The 13,313-nt window shown below is 41.4% G+C and overlaps 2 non-coding genes across 2 annotated transcripts; both read right to left on the minus strand.

Moving 5' to 3' along the window:
* Nucleotides 1–5,276: 5,276 nt before the first annotated feature.
* TRNAY-GUA (transfer RNA tyrosine (anticodon GUA)) lies at nucleotides 5,277–5,362 on the minus strand. The gene is given in 2 exon segments: nucleotides 5,277–5,312; nucleotides 5,326–5,362. It is a non-coding gene; the product is annotated as a tRNA-Tyr (tRNA).
* A 6,998-nt stretch (nucleotides 5,363–12,360) lies between these two features.
* On the minus strand, nucleotides 12,361–12,446 carry TRNAY-GUA (transfer RNA tyrosine (anticodon GUA)). Its single transcript is given in 2 exon segments — nucleotides 12,361–12,396; nucleotides 12,410–12,446. It is a non-coding gene; the product is annotated as a tRNA-Tyr (tRNA).
* Nucleotides 12,447–13,313: the final 867 nt, after the last annotated feature.

A 13,313-nucleotide genomic window follows, 5' to 3' on the forward strand; every position in this document is an offset into this window, starting at 1 on the left:
TGGCCACAGCCTCAAAGCAAAAGGCATCTATTTTCAGTGATGAAATATAATATAATTATAAATTGTCTGTTATGTTATTTTCCAAGTATTTTACTTTCCAAGTATTCAATAAAATTTGCATTTGGCAAAAGTCCTTCGAGCCGGGTTTGAACCAGCGACCTAAGGATGCCTGTTTTACCACTACAGTCCTCCCCTCAACCAACTGAGCTATCGAAGGCTTGGCAAACCGTTCTCTAGCAAGCTCAATTCGAGCTTCCACTTCAACCGTCGACATGCAAACATCTCTTGCAATTCGTACAAAATACTACAAATTTGGCTTGTGAGGTTCCCGAATTGAGAAAAGCACATCAGTTCCCAATTAAAAAAATGACCGCCTCCGCAGTCTCCCGCATGTTACTGACCACCATACTAAGGAGGAAAAGTTGAAAGGCGGCGCCTCACAGGCCATCTCCTCAGAGTATTCATCAGTGTTCGGCCTTGACAATATTTTAATATCTTGGATGGTGTATGGTGTTCTCCCATTTCCCTTGAGAAATCAAGATTGTCAAGGGGATTCTGCTGTTTTGTCAGTTCATAGCAAGAGATGGGGATCCAAAACACCTCACAGGAAACCAACGAAGATTGGTGTCGGACAGAAAAATAACGTGACCACAGCCTCTAAGCAAAAGGCATCTATTTTCAGTGATGAAATATAATATAATTATAAATTGTCTGTTATTTTACTTTCCAAGTATTTTACTTTCCAAGTATTCAATAAAATGTGCATTTGGCAAAAGTCCTTTGAGCCCGATTTGAACCAGCGACCTAAGGATGCCAGTTTTACCATTACAGTCCTCCGCTCTACCAACTGAGCTATCGAAGGCTTGGCAAACCGTTCTCTAGCAAGCTCAATTCGAGCTTCCACTTCAACCGTCGACATGCAAACATCTCTTGCAATTCGTACAAAATACTACAAATTTGGCTTGTGAGGTTCCGGAATTGAGAAAAGCACATCAGTTCCCAATTAAAAAAATGACCGCCTCCGCAGTCTCCCGCATGTTACTGACCACCATACTAAGGAGGAAAAGTTGAAAGGCGGCGCCTCACAGGCCATCTCCTCAGAGTATTCATCAGTGTTCGGCCTTGACAATATTTTAATATCTTGGATGGTGTATGGTGTTCTCCCATTTCCCTTGAGAAATCAAGATTGTCAAGGGGATTCTGCTGTTTTGTCAGTTCATAGCAAGAGATGGGGATCCAAAACACCTCACAGGAAACCAACGAAGATTGGTGTCGGACAGAAAAATAACGTGGCCACAGCCTCAAAGCAAAAGGCATCTATTTTCAGTGATGAAATATAATATAATTATAAATTGTCTGTTATTTTACTTTCCAAGTATTTTACTTTCCAAGTATTCAATAAAATGTGCATTTGGCAAAAGTCCTTTGAGCCGGATTTGAACCAGTGACCTAAGGATGCCTGTCCGCTCTACCAACTGAGCTATCGAAGGCTTGGCAAATCAACTCTAGCAAACTCAATACGAGCTTCCACTTCAACCGTCGACTTGTAAACATCTCTTGCAATTCGTGCAAAATACTACAAATTTGGCTTGTGAGGTTCCCGAATTGAGTAAAAGCACATCAGTTCCCAATTAAAAAAATGACCCCCTCCGCAGTCTCCCGCATGTTACTGACCACCATACTAAGGGGGAAAAGTTGAAAGGCGGCACCTCACAGGCCATCTCCTCAGAGTATTCAGCCGCGTTGGGCCTTGACAATATTTTAATATCTTGGATGGTGTATAGTGTTCTCTCATTTCCCTTGAGAAATCAAGATTGTCAAGGGGATTCTGCTGTTTTGCCAGTTCATAGCAAGAGATGGGGATCCAAAATACCTCACAGGAAACCAATGAAGATTGGTGTTGAACAGAAATATAACGTGGCCACAGCCTCAAAGCAAAAGGCATCTATTTTCAGTGATGAAATATAATATAATTATAAATTGTCTGTTATTTTATTTACCAAGTATTTTACTTTCCAAGTATTCAATAAAATTCGCATTTGGCAAAAGTCCTTCAATCCGGATTTCAACCAGCGACCTAAGGATGCCTGTTTTACCCTACAGTCCTCCGCTCTACCAACTGAGCTATCGAAGGCTTGGCAAATCAGTCTCTAGCAAGCTCAATACGAGCTTACACTTCAACCGTCGACTTGTAAACATCTCTTGCAATTCGTGCAAAATACTACAAATTTGGCTTGTGAGGTTCCCGAATTGAGTAAAAGCACATCAGTTCCCAATTAAAAAAATGACCCCCTCCGCAGTCTCCCGCATTTTAATGACCACCATACTAAGGGGGAAAAGTTGAAAGGCGGCGCCTCACAGGCCATTTCCTCAGAGTATTCAGCCGTGTTGGGCCTTGACAATATTTTAATATCTTGGATGGTGTATAGTGTTCTCTCATTTCCCTTGAGAAATCAAGATTGTCAAGGGGATTCTGCTGTTTTGCCAGTTCATAGCAAGAGATGGGGATCCAAAACACCTGACAGGAAACCAATGAAGATTCGTGTTGGACAGAAAAATAACGTGGCCACAGCCTCAAAGCAAAAGGCATCTATTTTCAGTAATGAAATATAATATAATTATAAATTGTCTGTTATTTTACTTTCCAAGTATTTTACTTTCCAAGTATTCAATAAAATGTGCATTTGGCAAAAGTCCTTTGAGCCAGATTTGAACCAGCGACCTAAGGATGCCTGTTTTACCATTACAGTCCTCCGCTCTACCAACTGAGCTATCGAAGGCTTGGCAAATCAACTCTAGCAAACTCAATACGAGCTTCCACTTCAACCGTCGACTTGTAAACATCTCTTGCAATTCGTGCAAAATACTACAAATTTGGCTTGTGAGGTTCCCGAATTGAGTAAAAGCACATCAGTTCCCAATTAAAAAAATGACCCCCTCCGCAGTCTCCCGCATGTTACTGACCACCATACTAAGGGGGAAAAGTTGAAAGGCGGCGCCTCACAGGCCATCTCCTCAGAGTATTCAGCCGTGTTGGGCCTTGACAATATTTTAATATCTTGGATGGTGTATAGTGTTCTCTCATTTCCCTTGAGAAATCAAGATTGTCAAGGGGATTCTGCTGTTCTGCCAGTTCATAGCAAGAGATGGGGATCCAAAACACCTCACATGAAACCAATGAAGATTCGTGTTGGACAGAAAAATAACGTGGCCACAGCCTCAAAGCAAAAGGCATCTATTTTCAGTGATGAAATATAATATAATTATAAATTGTCTGTTATTTTACTTTCCAAGTATTTTACTTTCCAAGTATTCAATAAAATGTGCATTTGGCAAATGTCCTTCGAGCCGGATTTGAACCAGCGACCTAAGGATGCCTGTTTTACCACTAAAGTCCTCCGCTCTACCAACTGAGCTATTGAAGGCTTGGCAAATCGTTCTCTAGCAAACTCAATACGAGCTTCCACTTCAACCGTCGACTTGTAAACATCTCTTGCAATTCGTGCAAAATACTACAAATTTGGCTTGTGACGTTCCCGAATTGAGTAAAAGCACATCAGTTCCCAATTAAAAAAATGACCCCCTCCGCAGTCTCCCGCATCTTACTGACCACCATACTAAGGGGGAAAAGTTGAAAGGCGGCTCCTCATAGGCCATCTCCTCAGAGTATTCAGCCGTGTTGGGCCTTGACAATATTTTAATATCTTGGATGGTGTATAGTGTTCTCTCATTTCCCTTGAGAAATCAAGATTGTCAAGGGGATTCTGCTGTTCTGCCAGTTCATAGCAAGAGATGGGGATCCAAAACACCTCACATGAAACCAATGAAGATTCGTGTTGGACAGAAACATAACGTGGCCACAGCCTCAAAGCAACAGGCATCTATTTTCAGTGATGAAATATAATATAATTATAAATTGTCTGTTATTTTACTTTCCAAGTATTTTACTTTCCAAATATTCAATAAAATTTGCATTTGGCAAAAGTCCTTCGAGCGGGATTTGAACCAGCAACCTAAGTATGCCTGTTGTACCACTACAGTGCTCCGCTCTACCAACTGAGCTATCGAAGGCTTGGCAAATCATTCTCTAGCAAACTCAATACGAGCTTCCACTTCAACCGTCGACTTGTAAACATCTCTTGCAATTCGTGCAAAATACTACAAATTTGGCTTGTGAGGTTCCCGAATTGAGTAAAAGCACATCAGTTCCCAATTAAAAAAATGACCCCCTCCGCAGTCTCCCGCATGTTACTGACCACCATACTAAGGGGGAAAAGTTGAAAGGCGGCACCTCACAGGCCATCTCCTCAGAGTATTCAGCCGCGTTGGGCCTTGACAATATTTTAATATCTTGGATGGTGTATAGTGTTCTCTCATTTTCCTTGAGAAATCAAGATTGTCAAGGGGATTCTGCTGTTTTGTCAGTTCATAGCAAGAGATGGGGATCCAAAATACCTCACAGGAAGCCAACGAAGATTGGTGTCGGACAGAAAAATAACGTGGCCCAGCCTCAAAGCAAAAGGCATCTATTTTCAGTGATGAAATATAATATAATTATAAATTGTCTGTTATTTTACTTTCCAAGTATTTTACTTTCCAAGTATTCAATAAAATGTGCATTTGGCAAATGTCCTTCGAGCCGGATTTGAACCAGCGACCTAAGGATGCCTGTTTTACCACTAAAGTCCTCCGTTCTACCAACTGAGCTATTGAAGGCTTGGCAAATCATTCTCTAGCAAACTCAATACGAGCTTCCACTTCAACCGTCGACTTGTAAACATCTCTTGCAATTCGTGCAAAATACTACAAATTTGGCTTGTGACGTTCCCGAATTGAGTAAAAGCACATCAGGTCCCAATTAAAAAAATGACCCCCTCCGCAGTCTCCCGCATGTTAATGACCACCATACTAAGGGGGAAAAGTTGAAAGGCGGCGCCTCACAGGCCATCTCCTCAGAGTATTCAGCCGTGTTGGGCCTTGACAATATTTTAATATCTTGGATGGTGTATAGTGTTCTCTCATTTCCCTTGAGAAATCAAGATTGTCAAGGGGATTCTGCTGTTTTGCCAGTTCATAGCAAGAGATGGGGATCCAAAACACCTGACAGGAAACCAATGAAGATTTGTGTTGGACAGAAAAATAACGTGGCCACAGCCTCAAAGCAAAAGGCATCCATTTTCAGTGATGAAATATAATATAATTATAAATTGTCTGTTATTTTACTTTCCAAGTATTTTACTTTCCAAGTATTCAATAAAATGTGCATTTGGCAAAAGTCCTTTGAGCCGGATTTGAACCAGCGACCTAAGGATGCCTGTTTTACCATTACAGTCCTCCGCTCTACCAACTGAGCTATCAAAGGCTTGGCAAATCGTTCTCTAGCAAACTCAATACGAGCTTCCACTTCAACCGTCGACTTGTAAACATCTCTTGCAATTCGTGCAAAATACTACAAATTTGGCTTGTGAGGTTCCCGAATTGATTAAAAGCACATCAGTTCCCAATTTAAAAAATGACCCCCTCCGCAGTCTCCCCCATGTTACTGACCACCATACTAAGGAGGAAAAGTTGAAAGGCGGCACCTCACAGGCCATCTCCTCAGAGTATACAGCCGTGTTGGGCCTTGACAATATTTTAATATCTTGGATGGTGTATAGTGTTCTCTCATTTCCCTTGAGAAATCAAGATTGTCAAGGGGATTCTGCTGTTCTGCCAGTTCATAGCAAGAGATGGGGATCCAAAACACCTCACAGGAAACCAATGAAGATTGGTGTTGGACAGAAACAAAACGTGGCGACAGCCTCAAAGCAAAAGGCATCTATTTTCAGTGATGAAATATAATATAATTATAAATTGTCTGTTATTTTATTTTCCAAGCATTTTACTTTCCAAGTATTCAATAAAATTTGCATTTGGCAAAAGTCCTTCAATCTGGATTTGAACCAGCGACCTAAGGATGCCTGTTTTACCACTACAGTCCTCCGTTCTACCAACTGAGCTATCGAAGGCTTGGCAAACCGTTCTCTAGCAAGCTCAATTCGAGCTTCCACTTCAACCGTCGACATGCAAACATCTCTTGCAATTCGTAAAAAATACTACAAATTTGGCTTGTGAGGTTCCCGAATTGAGAAAAGCACATCAGTTCCCAATTAAAAAAATGACCGCCTCCGCAGTCTCCCGCATGTTACTGACCACCATACTAAGGAGGAAAAGTTGAAAGGCGGCACCTCACAAGCCATCTCCTCAGAGTATTTAGCCGCGTTGGGCCTTGACAATATTTTAATATCTTGGATGGTGTATAGTGTTCTCTCATTTTCCTTGAGAAATCAAGATTGTCAAGGGGATTATGCTGTTTTGCCAGTTCATAGCAAGAGATGGGGATCCAAAACACCTCACAGGAAACCAAAGAAGATTGGTGTTGGACAGAAAAATAATGTGGCCACAGCCTCAAAGCAAAAGGCATCTATTTTCAGTGATGAAATATAATATAATTATAAATTGTCTGTTATGTTATTTTCCAAGTATTTTACTTTCCAAGTATTCAATAAAATTTGCATTTGGCAAAAGTCCTTCGAGCCGGGTTTGAACCAGCGACCTAAGGATGCCTGTTTTACCACTACAGTCCTCCCCTCTACCAACTGAGCTATCGAAGGCTTGGCAAACCGTTCTCTAGCAAGCTCAATTCGAGCTTCCACTTCAACCGTCGACATGCAAACATCTCTTGCAATTCGTACAAAATACTACAAATTTGGCTTGTGAGGTTCCCGAATTGAGAAAAGCACATCAGTTCCCAATTAAAAAAATGACCGCCTCCGCAGTCTCCCGCATGTTACTGACCACCATACTAAGGAGGAAAAGTTGAAAGGCGGCGCCTCACAGGCCATCTCCTCAGAGTATTCATCAGTGTTCGGCCTTGACAATATTTTAATATCTTGGATGGTGTATGGTGTTCTCCCATTTCCCTTGAGAAATCAAGATTGTCAAGGGGATTCTGCTGTTTTGTCAGTTCATAGCAAGAGATGGGGATCCAAAACACCTCACAGGAAACCAACGAAGATTGGTGTCGGACAGAAAAATAACGTGACCACAGCCTCAAAGCAAAAGGCATCTATTTTCAGTGATGAAATATAATATAATTATAAATTGTCTGTTATTTTACTTTCCAAGTATTTTACTTTCCAAGTATTCAATAAAATGTGCATTTGGCAAAAGTCCTTTGAGCCCGATTTGAACCAGCGACCTAAGGATGCCAGTTTTACCATTACAGTCCTCCGCTCTACCAACTGAGCTATCGAAGGCTTGGCAAACCGTTCTCTAGCAAGCTCAATTCGAGCTTCCACTTCAACCGTCGACATGCAAACATCTCTTGCAATTCGTACAAAATACTACAAATTTGGCTTGTGAGGTTCCCGAATTGAGAAAAGCACATCAGTTCCCAATTAAAAAAATGACCGCCTCCGCAGTCTCCCGCATGTTACTGACCACCATACTAAGGAGGAAAAGTTGAAAGGCGGCGCCTCACAGGCCATCTCCTCAGAGTATTCATCAGTGTTCGGCCTTGACAATATTTTAATATCTTGGATGGTGTATGGTGTTCTCCCATTTCCCTTGAGAAATCAAGATTGTCAAGGGGATTCTGCTGTTTTGTCAGTTCATAGCAAGAGATGGGGATCCAAAACACCTCACAGGAAACCAACGAAGATTGGTGTCGGACAGAAAAATAACGTGGCCACAGCCTCAAAGCAAAAGGCATCTATTTTCAGTGATGAAATATAATATAATTATAAATTGTCTGTTATTTTACTTTCCAAGTATTTTACTTTCCAAGTATTCAATAAAATGTGCATTTGGCAAAAGTCCTTTGAGCCGGATTTGAACCAGTGACCTAAGGATGCCTGTCCGCTCTACCAACTGAGCTATCGAAGGCTTGGCAAATCAACTCTAGCAAACTCAATACGAGCTTCCACTTCAACCGTCGACTTGTAAACATCTCTTGCAATTCGTGCAAAATACTACAAATTTGGCTTGTGAGGTTCCCGAATTGAGTAAAAGCACATCAGTTCCCAATTAAAAAAATGACCCCCTCCGCAGTCTCCCGCATTTTAATGACCACCATACTAAGGGGGAAAAGTTGAAAGGCGGCGCCTCACAGGCCATTTCCTCAGAGTATTCAGCCGTGTTGGGCCTTGACAATATTTTAATATCTTGGATGGTGTATAGTGTTCTCTCATTTCCCTTGAGAAATCAAGATTGTCAAGGGGATTCTGCTGTTTTGCCAGTTCATAGCAAGAGATGGGGATCCAAAACACCTGACAGGAAACCAATGAAGATTCGTGTTGGACAGAAAAATAACGTGGCCACAGCCTCAAAGCAAAAGGCATCTATTTTCAGTAATGAAATATAATATAATTATAAATTGTCTGTTATTTTACTTTCCAAGTATTTTACTTTCCAAGTATTCAATAAAATGTGCATTTGGCAAAAGTCCTTTGAGCCAGATTTGAACCAGCGACCTAAGGATGCCTGTTTTACCATTACAGTCCTCCGCTTTACCAACTGAGCTATCGAAGGCTTGGCAAATCAACTCTAGCAAACTCAATACGAGCTTCCACTTCAACCGTCGACTTGTAAACATCTCTTGCAATTCGTGCAAAATACTACAAATTTGGCTTGTGAGGTTCCCGAATTGAGTAAAAGCACATCAGTTCCCAATTAAAAAAATGACCCCCTCCGCAGTCTCCCGCATGTTACTGACCACCATACTAAGGGGGAAAAGTTGAAAGGCGGCGCCTCACAGGCCATCTCCTCAGAGTATTCAGCCGTGTTGGGCCTTGACAATATTTTAATATCTTGGATGGTGTATAGTGTTCTCTCATTTCCCTTGAGAAATCAAGATTGTCAAGGGGATTCTGCTGTTCTGCCAGTTCATAGCAAGAGATGGGGATCCAAAACACCTCACATGAAACCAATGAAGATTCGTGTTGGACAGAAAAATAACGTGGCCACAGCCTCAAAGCAAAAGGCATCTATTTTCAGTGATGAAATATAATATAATTATAAATTGTCTGTTATTTTACTTTCCAAGTATTTTACTTTCCAAGTATTCAATAAAATGTGCATTTGGCAAATGTCCTTCGAGCCGGATTTGAACCAGCGACCTAAGGATGCCTGTTTTACCACTAAAGTCCTCCGCTCTACCAACTGAGCTATTGAAGGCTTGGCAAATCGTTCTCTAGCAAACTCAATACGAGCTTCCACTTCAACCGTCGACTTGTAAACATCTCTTGCAATTCGTGCAAAATACTACAAATTTGGCTTGTGACGTTCCCGAATTGAGTAAAAGCACATCAGTTCCCAATTAAAAAAATGACCCCCTCCGCAGTCTCCCGCATCTTACTGACCACCATACTAAGGGGGAAAAGTTGAAAGGCGGCTCCTCATAGGCCATCTCCTCAGAGTATTCAGCCGTGTTGGGCCTTGACAATATTTTAATATCTTGGATGGTGTATAGTGTTCTCTCATTTCCCTTGAGAAATCAAGATTGTCAAGGGGATTCTGCTGTTCTGCCAGTTCATAGCAAGAGATGGGGATCCAAAACACCTCACATGAAACCAATGAAGATTCGTGTTGGACAGAAACATAACTTGGCCACAGCCTCAAAGCAACAGGCATCTATTTTCAGTGATGAAATATAATATAATTATAAATTGTCTGTTATTTTACTTTCCAAGTATTTTACTTTCCAAATATTCAATAAAATGTGCATTTGGCAAAAGTCCTTCGAGCGGGATTTGAACCAGCAACCTAAGGATGCCTGTTGTACCACTACAGTGCTCCACTCTACCAACTGAGCTATCGAAGGCTTGGCAAATCATTCTCTAGCAAACTCAATACGAGCTTCCACTTCAACCGTCGACTTGTAAACATCTCTTGCAATTCGTGCAAAATACTACAAATTTGGCTTGTGAGGTTCCCGAATTGAGTAAAAGCACATCAGTTCCCAATTAAAAAAATGACCCCCTCCGCAGTCTCCCGCATGTTACTGACCACCATACTAAGGGGGAAAAGTTGAAAGGCGGCGCCTCACAGGCCATCTCCTCAGAGTATTCAGCCGTGTTGGGCCTTGACAATATTTTAATATCTTGGATGGTGTATAGTGTTCTCTCATTTCCCTTGAGAAATCAAGATTGTCAAGGGGATTCTGCTGTTCTGCCAGTTCATAGCAAGAGATGGGGATCCAAAACACCTCACATGAAACCAATGAAGATTCGTGTTGGACAGAAAAATAACGTGGCTACAGCCTCAAAGCAAAAGGCATCTATTTTCAGTGATGAAATATAATATAATTATAAATTGTCTGTTATTTTACTTTCCAAGTATTTTACTTTCCAAGTATTCAATAAAATGTGCATTTGGCAAATGTCCTTCGAGCCGGATTTGAACCAGCGACCTAAGGATGCCTGTTTTACCACTAAAGTCCTCCGCTCTACCAACTGAGCTATTGAAGGCTTGGCAAATCGTTCTCTAGCAAACTCAATACGAGCTTCTACTTCAACCGTCGACTTGTAAACATCTCTTGCAATTCGTGCAAAATACTACAAATTTGGCTTGTGACGTTCCCGAATTGAGTAAAAGCACATCAGTTCCCAATTAAAAAAATGACCCCCTCCGCAGTCTCCCGCATCTTACTGACCACCATACTAAGGGGGAAAAGTTGAAAGGCGGCTCCTCATAGGCCATCTCCTCAGAGTATTCAGCCGTGTTGGGCCTTGACAATATTTTAATATCTTGGATGGTGTATAGTGTTCTCTCATTTCCCTTGAGAAATCAAGATTGTCAAGGGGATTCTGCTGTTCTGCCAGTTCATAGCAAGAGATGGGGATCCAAAACACCTCACATGAAACCAATGAAGATTCGTGTTGGACAGAAACATAACGTGGCCACAGCCTCAAAGCAACAGGCATCTATTTTCAGTGATGAAATATAATATAATTATAAATTGTCTGTTATTTTACTTTCCAAGTATTTTACTTTCCAAATATTCAATAAAATTTGCATTTGGCAAAAGTCCTTCGAGCGGGATTTGAACCAGCAACCTAAGGATGCCTGTTGTACCACTACAGTGCTCCGCTCTACCAACTGAGCTATCGAAGGCTTGGCAAATCATTCTCTAGCAAACTCAATACGAGCTTCCACTTCAACCGTCGACTTGTAAACATCTCTTGCAATTCGTGCAAAATACTACAAATTTGGCTTGTGAGGTTCCCAAATTGAGTAAAAGCACATCAGTTCCCAATTAAAAAAATGACCCCCTCCGCAGTCTCCCGCATGTTACTGACCACCATACTAAGGGGGAAAAGTTGAAAGGCGGCACCTCACAGGCCATCTCCTCAGAGTATTCAGCCGCGTTGGGCCTTGACAATATTTTAATATCTTGGATGGTGTATAGTGTTCTCTCATTTTCCTTGAGAAATCAAGATTGTCAAGGGGATTCTGCTGTTTTGTCAGTTCATAGCAAGAGATGGGGATCCAAAATACCTCACAGGAAGCCAACGAAGATTGGTGTCGGACAGAAAAATAACGTGGCCACAGCCTCAAAGCAAAAGGCATCTATTTTCAGTGATGAAATATAATATAATTATAAATTGTCTGTTATTTTACTTTCCAAGTATTTTACTTTCCAAGTATTCAATAAAATGTGCATTTGGCAAATGTCCTTCGAGCCGGATTTGAACCAGCGACCTAAGGATGCCTGTTTTACCACTAAAGTCCTCCGCTCTACCAACTGAGCTATTGAAGGCTTGGCAAATCGTTCTCTAGCAAACTCAATACGAGCTTCCACTTCAACCGTCGACTTGTAAACATCTCTTGCAATTCGTGCAAAATACTACAAATTTGGCTTGTGACGTTCCCGAATTGAGTAAAAGCACATCAGTTCCCAATTAAAAAAATGACCCCCTCCGCAGTCTCCCGCATGTTACTGACCACCATACTAAGGGGGAAAAGTTGAAAGGCGGCTCCTCACAGGCCATCTCCTCAGAGTATTCAGCCGTGTTGGGCCTTGACAATATTTTAATATCTTGGATGGTGTATACTGTTCTCTCATTTCCCTTGAGAAATCAAGATTGTCAAGGGGATTCTGCTGTTTTGCCAGTTCATAGCAAGAGATGGGGATCCGAATCACCTCACAGGAAACCAATGAAGATTGGTGTTGGACAGAAACATAACGTGGCCACAGCCTCAAAGCAAAAGGCATCTATTTTCAGTGATGAAATATAATATAATTATAAATTGTCTGTTATTTTATTTTCCAAGTATTTTACTTTCCAAGTATTCAATAAAATTTGCATTTGGCAAAAGTCCTTCAAGCCGGATTTGAACCAGCGACCTAAGGATGCCTGTATTACCACTACAGTCCTCAGCTCTACCAACTGAGCTATCGAAGGCTTGGCAAATCATTCTCTAGCAAACTCAATACGAGCTTCCACTTCAACCGTCGACTTGTAAACATCTCTTGCAATTCGTGCAAAATACTACAAATTTGGCTTGTGAGGTTCCCGAATTGAGTAAAAGCACATCAGTTCCCAATTAAAAAAATGACCCCCTCCGCAGTCTCCCGCATGTTAATGACCACCATACTAAGGGGGAAAAGTTGAAAGGCGGCGCCTCACAGGCCATCTCCTCAGAGTATTCAGCCGTGTTGGGCCTTGACAATATTTTAATATCTTGGATGGTGTATAGTGTTCTCTCATTTCCCTTGAGAAATCAAGATTGTCAAGGGGATTCTGCTGTTTTGCCAGTTCATAGCAAGAGATGGGGATCCAAAACACCTGACAGGAAACCAATGAAGATTCGTGTTGGACAGAAAAATAACGTGGCCACAGCCTCAAAGCAAAAGGCATCTATTTTCAGTGATGAAATATAATATAATTATAAATTGTCTGTTATTTTACTTTCCAAGTATTTTACTTTCCAAGTATTCAATAAAATGTGCATTTGGCAAAAGTCCTTTGAGCCGGATTTGAGCCAGCGACCTAAGGATGCCTGTTTTACCATTACAGTCCTCCGCTCTACCAACTGAGCTATCAAAGGCTTGGCAAATCATTCTCTAGCAAACTCAATACGAGCTTCCACTTCAACCGTCGACTTGTAAACATCTCTTGCAATTCGTGCAAAATACTACAAATTTGGCTTGTGAGGTTCCCGAATTGAGTAAAAGCACATCAGTTCCCAATTTAAAAAATGACCCCCTCCGCAGTCTCCCGCATGTTACTGACCACCATACTAAGGAGGAAAAGTTGAAAGGCGGCACC

This window comes from Ambystoma mexicanum, chromosome 1p, assembly GCF_040938575.1.
Source record: "Ambystoma mexicanum isolate Mex_15411 chromosome 1p, UKY_AmexF1_1, whole genome shotgun sequence".
Taxonomy (NCBI): Eukaryota; Metazoa; Chordata; class Amphibia; order Caudata; family Ambystomatidae; genus Ambystoma; species Ambystoma mexicanum.